The following is an 8,284-nucleotide window of genomic DNA, read 5'->3' as shown; positions in this document are numbered from 1 at the left end:
GGTCCATGCACTGATGTTAGCTGGGGAACCGGTACCGGGTGACGAGGGCTTCAGTGTACCGTACACCGCATAACACTTTCTGTAACACTCACTGTATCGGCTCCGTGCCATGGAGGAGTGTCTACTGGGTGGAAGCAATTGCCTTTGCTACTCCCTGGTTTGGCCTCCATGTTAAGTGTTCAGCCGTGCAGGCGATGGTGATGATCTGCTGTTTCAGCTCCTTAGTTCCACTCCATGTCTTGAGACCAATTGTGACTATTAATGACTATTAATCCCTCTATTATCTCTGGTACATGAGTACTGACTCCCTAAGAAACTATACTCTGGTCTGGTATACTATGCTGGGCAGACTGAACTTTCTGGCATCTGTCATTGACTCTTAGCTCTTTTAGGGGTTCTTCTGTATATTATAGATACCATCCACCGCCCGCTGCAATGTATAATAGTAGCAGTGCATCCGGCTCCTTCTCTGCTGGGTGCAATGCTGCTAATATACATTACAGTGGGCAGCTCCCTTGGCTCCCACAGTATCTGCAGAGACTAGGAAAGACATCACGCTCCTGAGGTGGTGTAAGGAGGAATGATGATGAGGAGGAGGGGCTCCATAATATGTATAGGGGCTCTGCTGTGGTGTAACATGTATAGGAAGCTCTACTGTGGTGTAACATGTTTAAGAGTTATTACTGTGTGGTGTAAGATGTGTAAGGGGCACTACTGTGTGGCATAACGTCTATAAGGGATACTACTGTGTGGTGTAATGTGAATAATGGTAATGTGCACTGGGGAGAGTGGAGCTGTGAGCCTGGTGCAAAGCCAGAGGGGGGCACGATCAGTGTGATCGCTCCCGCCCCACAGGCATAGGGGACTGCAGTCTCCCACTGCAGCCCAGCACACGCTGTGTGCTAAGCTGGGCTGTTGTGTGGGTGGGAGGGGGGAGGGATGGGGAGAGCAGCGCCGGGCCCCTCTAGCAAGCCCAGGACCGGCTAAATAATACCCGCTCCTACCCCTCCCTCTCGGCACCCCTGGTAATGTGACTAACGGATTCTACTGTGTGGTGTAATGTGTAATGTGGTGTGTGTTTGTGCCACTGCTGTTTAACTTAGTTTAGCCAGTCAGCTCGCTGCAGCCTGTGGCCTATATTGGTGAAAACAATATTGTGAGCTGAGGTGGTCAAAATTGACTGGAAATAATTGGAAATTAATGTTTTTTGAGGTTAATGACACAGTAGGAAAAAAACAGACCCAAATCATGTGATTTTAGCTGTTTTTACTAATTTAAAGAAAAAAAAATTCAGATCCAAAACCAAACCATATGAGGGTTTTGGTTTTGGCAAAACCAAAACTTGACAACGAATTAGAACCAAAACCAAAATGGGGTCTAATGCTAACTTTTCTCATCTCTAATTCTAACTTATTACTACTGTAACTTCTTTAAAAACACTGCAAAATAACTGTACAAGCATTGGCATTTACCCCAAAATGCTATAAAGTCTTTAATTTACTGAAAAACACTTTATCCTATAATTTTACCCCAATTTTGTATTATTAATATGCATCCCTAGGGGCTTGTAAACAAAAGATTCTTGCAATTTTGGGGCACATTTAGGGCGTTCCAATGCCGTTGTGACTTGCTTCCCCCCTCACCAGTAAGTATTCACAAGTTGTGGAGTATAGCAGTATCATACCCCCCAACATTGAGTTTGGCCAGCACGCACTCCCGAAAAGGGGGCATGGACTACCTGAAAAGGAGACGTGGCATAGCGACCCCCTCGTTTACATCACTGATGGGCGTGTCCAGCATCTCTGAGATGCTGGGCTGCACACAGGCTTCCTCCCCGCACTGTGAATAGATGCCGTGCGCATGTGGGAGGTATGCAGTATGGAAAGCATCAAGGCTGTGTGGACCCATAGGAAGTAATTGGCCTGTGCAGATACTTTATCCCATAAAAATCCAGTCCAGCTGTTACTGTGGATGGGTGCCCCCACCCTGATCTCCACAGCCGTACCCCTAAGGGAGGCCAGAGCCTAGATATATACCTGCCCCTTTACCCTCTGGGCAATCATGTTACAAAATACTCTTAAATACTATAAAAATTTATTTCTGAGGGGTGTGGCCTGGCAGCCATTCGAGGAGGACGTGTGGTTTCAGGGTTCCTGGCCTTTCTGAATTATATCTTCTATATTCCTCCCTTGCCTGGCCTCTGAGATATTACCAGTGCTCTACCTGAGTTTCTCATCAGGCACATAGTGTAGGCAGTAGTGATTACAGAGCTTGGGGAAGCTTCCTGCCTCCCTAAAGATTCAGGCCTACTGTTCTCATTGGAGCTGCGACCTGGATTTTTGCAGAGACCCAGGCTCCCTTTGCTGTGATCCCTGGCTCCCCAGCTGCCTGGAATCACTCAGAAGTGAAGACCCTGCACTTACCTTGCAGCTGTTGGCACTATTACTGCTTTGGATCTTATGTACTGGGTCTAGAGGAGCCGATCTCCGGAGACAGTGGGCGTGGCCATCTTTAATTTATTCACTGCACTTCAGACAGAGTTCTAACAGTTCTTATATTTACCACTTAAGTGCCCTCCTGTGAATTTTTGCTGTAATTGTGGGACATATTAAAAACTTCAGAGCATACTACTATTATAGGTACAAGGGTACTCAAGCTCCTCCGATTAGCCCCAAGATGCCACTCGCTCTTATGCTCTAACACTGGCCGGGTACATGACAGCCTAGGCCACTTTTCACTGGGGAATGTGACCAGCAGTCACCTCACCGCTGTCTAAGTACACGTCTCATAATTTTAAGAAGAGTGTATAACTTATTTTTATTTATTTATTTTTGTCCTAACATCTAATTTACTGTGAGCCATGGGGAGGATTAAAAAGCATTCTGCCGAAAAGGAAGCCTGTCCTCCTCCTTCTACTCCTACATCAGACCTGCGACAATTCCTTAAGCCGACAGTCCCATCACCACTCAGTGATGACTCCTGCTCCTTGCCTTCACCACTTCACGAACCTGCAGCTGAATCTGACCCTCCTTCTGATTCCTCCCAGTCCGTCCAGACCCCTGATGGAAATGATCTTTCACAAATACTCCGACTCTTGCACTCCATGCCTACCCGTCAAGACTTTACCTCTCTAGAGCGTAATCTTCATGCAACTATCCATTCAGAACTAGCAGATATAAAAGCAGACATTTCAAACCTGGGCGAGAGGGTCTCCTCAATGTGAGGAATTTCGGAACACCTCAATGGATGCTTATAATGGTCTACATTAAGTGGTGGTCCGCCAGGCATCTTTGATCACTGCCATGTCTCAGTGGTTGGAGGACTTGGCCAACAGAGGCAGGTACAGCAATCTTAGGATTCGGGGTGTATTGGAAGATATCCCTGCGAAAAGTCTGACTGATTATCTCACCAGAATCTTTAACAATATCCTGCGTAGGGATCCAGAATCTTCAATTGCCTTTGATAGAGCACACAGGGCACTAAGGCCTCGAAGTGCAGCGGGAGACCAGCCAAGAGACATTATATGTCACCTACATTATTTTACACAGAAGGAGGAGATTGTACGCAAGGTCCGTAATCAAGACTCCATCGAGATAGATGGGCTGAGGATCCAGATTTTCCAAGATCTGTCGTGGTCTACTCTCCAGAACTGCAGAGCCCTCAGACCTCTTACAGTGGAACTATGTAATCTCAATATGCGCTATAAATGGGGCTTCCCTTTCAGTATACAGGTAACGCACGAGGGGAAACAGATCATCCTTAAAAATCCTTTGGATTTGTATTCCTTCTGTGCAGCTTTGGGGATTACTCCTCCCCAGCTCTCAGATTGGCAAGATTGCACAACGTGCCCTTTTCCACCTGCGCTTCAGATGGATGACGACAGATGGCAAGTTGTTGAACACCCAGCAAAGAGTCCCAAGTGTCGTAGAAGACCATCCGATAGTCAGGTGACATGAATTTCTTTTGGTCTGCTTTGCCTTGTTAATCCCATGGACCAGGGTTTAGCTGGCCTACATATTAAAGGGACTTTTTTTGGATAGTCATCTGTTTTACAGAATTATCACACTGTTTGCCATCTGCCTTCTTTATGGTTAGAGATTGTTATATCTCCCCTTTCAACTGTGAACTTACTGCCTGGACTCGTGCTAACTCAGAGGCTTTGTGAGTATGGTTCATTTTTGTGCCTTGCATGTTTGATATGTTTTCCCCATGTTCTTTCAGTCTATATATTTTGACAGATTCTCTACACTCTTTTATTCTCCATGTTTTGATGTTCTATTGATGTGTTTTTGGAAGTATAATGTCTAAGGTCTACCTTAGATTTTATAATATTCTGAGACTGTAAATGCATAGGTAGTTCTCTGCACTGTTAGTTTACTGTGTTTTTCTAATTTTGGCGGCTGCTGTCGCTGACTTCCAGTGTCCGCCCACACCGCATATGCTTCTCCTTATGCCAGGTTGTGTACGTCACACCCGTGTGGCTAATGAGCGGTTTTTCAATGTTCTCCATTATTGTTACCTATTTGTGTCCTTTTTTTTCTTTCCCTTCCCATGCCCCTTCCCCCCACCCAAGATCAATATTAGTATATGATGGTGACCAGTTCTAGGAATACAACCCTTAGGTTTATTTCAATAAATGCAAAAGGGCTAAATATCCCTGAAAAATTATCTAGGGCTCTGCGTGAATTATATGCCCTTAAGGCTGATGTGGCTTTTATCCAGGAGACACACTTTAAAGCTGGTGCCGCTCCTTCTTTGAAAGGATGTAATTTTCCTACTACTTTTTATAGTAATAATAGGGACGGTAAAACTCTAGGAGTAGCAATTTTATTCTCTTGTCATCTCCCTTTCACAGCCCTGGAGAGCTTTTCTATAGTTGATGGTCGGGCATTGTTAGTTAAGGGCACTCTCCATAGTCAGATTTACACCTTTGCATGTCTCTACATGCCTAATACCAACCAACCCTCATTGCTAAATACAGTGTTAGACAGTATCGATGCCTTGAAAGAGGGGATCCTCATTCTAGGGGGCGATTTGATGTGGACACTTCATCCTCTTCCGTAGTTGCCCCACTAAACCATACCAAAGTGTTAGGCACATGCTACACGAGTACCAGCTGATCGATGCGTGGCGCTTACAACACCCTACTGACCGAGACTATACATTTTTCTTTTCTCCCCGCAACTCTTATTCTAGATTGGACTATTTTTTTTTGACCCATAGGTTCTTACATCTCTTCTTACATCTCTTACAACATACCTCTATTGAACCAATGACTTGGTCTGACCATGCCCCTTTCACTCTTACACTCTCTACCAGTCTTCTTCCTAGTAAACCTTGCACTTGGTGCTTAAATGAAAGCCTTCTTTTGGATGCTTATTGTAAACCTCAGTTAGACCAGACTCTCATGGACTATTTTGAACTAAATGACACTCCTGAGGTTTCCAGCCTTACTGTTTGGGAGGCTCACAAATGTGTATTGAGGAGGAAATGGATCCAACTGGGTTCTTATATTAAAAAACAATGAGAGGGTCGTAAGCTACACTTGCTCCAGCAAATTAGATTGTTTGAATTAAAACACAAAGCCTCTTTGTCAATTGCAGATCAGAAAGCTTTATCCTTGGCCCGATCTGAACTCAATAAACTATTGAATAAGGGGTGCAAAGAGATTTTCGTTTATGTAAAAATCGTTATTTTCAATGGGGCAATAAACCAGGTAAATTATTGGCACGGCCTTGTGGGCTCAGAGAGTGGTATCTTTTATAGAGGTGGTCTAGGATGGGACTGGTAAAGATTGTAGATTGACTCCCAATATTGCATCAGCATTTCAGTCTTACTATTCGAAACTGTATAACCTTTTGTCCTTGGGCTCTCCTGCAGAGGTTGCTGCTTTTCAGGAGACTGTATCTAATTATCTTTGGAAGCTTAGTTTCCCCTCTATCTCCGACGAGGATAGAGACTGGTTAGACAGCCAATTCACGCTGGAGGATTTGGAAGAAGCTCTAAAAAACACGCTTACTGTTAAAAGCCCGGGCCCCGATGGCTATACGGTTTTGTATTATAAAATGTTTAAGACCACTCTTTTACCGAAGATGTTGTTGGCTTATGACTCTGTATCTGATAAAATAGGTTTTTCATCCCAGTCCCTTGAAGCCCATGTTGCAGTTATCCATAAGGATGGTAAGGACCCGGCTCTGTGCTCCAGCTATAGGCCTATCTCCCTAATGAATACAGATATTAAACTATTTGCCAAACTTATTGCGAACAGACTGAAGATTCTTCTTCCTGTGTTAGTTCATTCAGACCAGGTTGGTTTTATAACAGGCCAGGAGGAACACGACAACACTACCAAGGTAATTGACCTGATGCATCTTGCTGTAACGGAAAAATCTCCAGCTCTTCTGTTATGCACTGATGCAGAGAAGGCCTTCGACAAAATAAATTGGAATTTAATTACGGGTTTATTGGCACACATGGGGTTGGGTCCTGCCTTCTTACATAGGATCCTGGCTTTATATTCCACACCTACGGCATGTATTCAGATAAATGGAGCCCTTTCCGATCCAGTGCAGATTTTTAATGGCACTAGATAGGGATGCCCCCTATCCCCCATCATTTTTGTTTTGTGTATGGAGGCGTTGGCTAGGGCTATCAGATTAAATGCGGACATATCTGGGTTGTTTGTAGATGGGCGTGAATATAAGCTGGCCTTGTTTGCCGACGACCTTCTGGCGGTCCTTACCAACCCCTCTATTTCTGTACCTAACTTAGTTTCTGAGTTCCAGGACTTTGGTGCTCTCTCTAATTTCAAAATAAACTACTCTAAATCTATAGCAGTTAACCTTTCACTCCCCCCCCACAGTGGCGGAAGGTTTACAGGCCTCTTTCCCCTTCTCCTGGCATCCCTCAAAGCTTAAATACTTGGGGATTTGGTTGAACCGTGACCTTTCCAAGTTGTGTTCAGATAACTTTTTACCCCTTTTGACAAAGATCAGAAGTGAACTTCGGGACTGGCATTGGGGTACATTCTCGTGGTTAGGTAGGGCGAGTATAATCAAAATTAATATACTTCATAGAATACTTTATCTGCTCCAGACCCTCTCTATTTATGTCCCTAAGAGCTGGTTTCTGAACATTCACCACTTGGTGAGAGACTTTGTTTGGGGTGGAAGACGACTTTGCTTTAGACATGACATTCTCTTCAGATGTAGACACTTGGGGGGGTTCAGTTGCCCTATTTATTTGCTAACTATGAAGCTGGGGCCCTCAGTAGAGTCCTCGAATCGACCCAACCAGGGTGAGGCTTGAGAGCCACGGTCTCTTAGCATGCCTTGGATTGACAGTGTGGTTACAGGCCCTTCCCTCTATTACCCACCCCACTGTAGGCCCGACTCTTATCTTACTCATTGGAAATCATTAAGGAAAAGACCATGTGTTTCCTCTACAATCTCTCCTATGACCCCAATTTAACCCAGGGGTAATTTTCTCCACATATCGACATTGGATACAGGTTGGGGTGATGCGTGTCAGTCAGCTGATGTCCTCTTCTGGGGTGCTTTCTTTTAACCAAATTCAAGACACTTGGGATCTACCGGCCTCTGAGATTTGGAGATATCTCCCTAGTCCCTATACAAAATTTTCTGTCTAGTAAATTGATCCGTGAGGCTGCTTGTAGACTACCGACTCCTTTTGAATCGATGTGTCAGTCCCAGTCCCATCCCCAACATTTTCTTTCTTATGGATATAAATTACTTATTGAAGACACGTTTTCCACATTGCCATGCTTCACAGCTGACTGGGAAAAGGATCTGGGTATACAATTAGTCACTAAAGATTGTGATAAGATTTTTCAAACCACTATGTCCTGTTCGTTAGCTATTCAGTAGTGGAGACTCAGTTTAAAGTTTTGGCCCACTGGTACAGATGCCCCTCAGACCTTGCTAAAATGTACCCTAGTGTTTTGGCTACATGTTGGAGATGTGCCTCAGCTGTTGGTTCCCCTCTCCATATATGGTGGGAATGTGCTTCTTTATGCCCCTTCTGGAACTCAGTGATCTCTTTATCTAAAGAGATTGTAGGCCAGGACATAATAATAACCTAATTTCTGGCTGCTCAATAAGATAGAGGGTCCTGTGTCTTTATATAAAAAAATCGATTATGAAACACCTCAACAGTGCTGCCAAGGCAGTAATCCCAGTCCACTGGAGATCACCGAACCCCCCAACTATAGCTGAGTGGTTCTCCAGATTGGATTTCTATATGTCTATGGATGATCTTATGATGT

This window comes from Taudactylus pleione, unplaced genomic scaffold (assembly GCF_031769625.1).
Source record: "Taudactylus pleione unplaced genomic scaffold, aTauple2 ptg000041l, whole genome shotgun sequence".
Lineage (NCBI taxonomy): Eukaryota > Metazoa > Chordata > Amphibia > Anura > Myobatrachidae > Taudactylus > Taudactylus pleione.
This window is presented reverse-complemented; position numbering follows the sequence as displayed.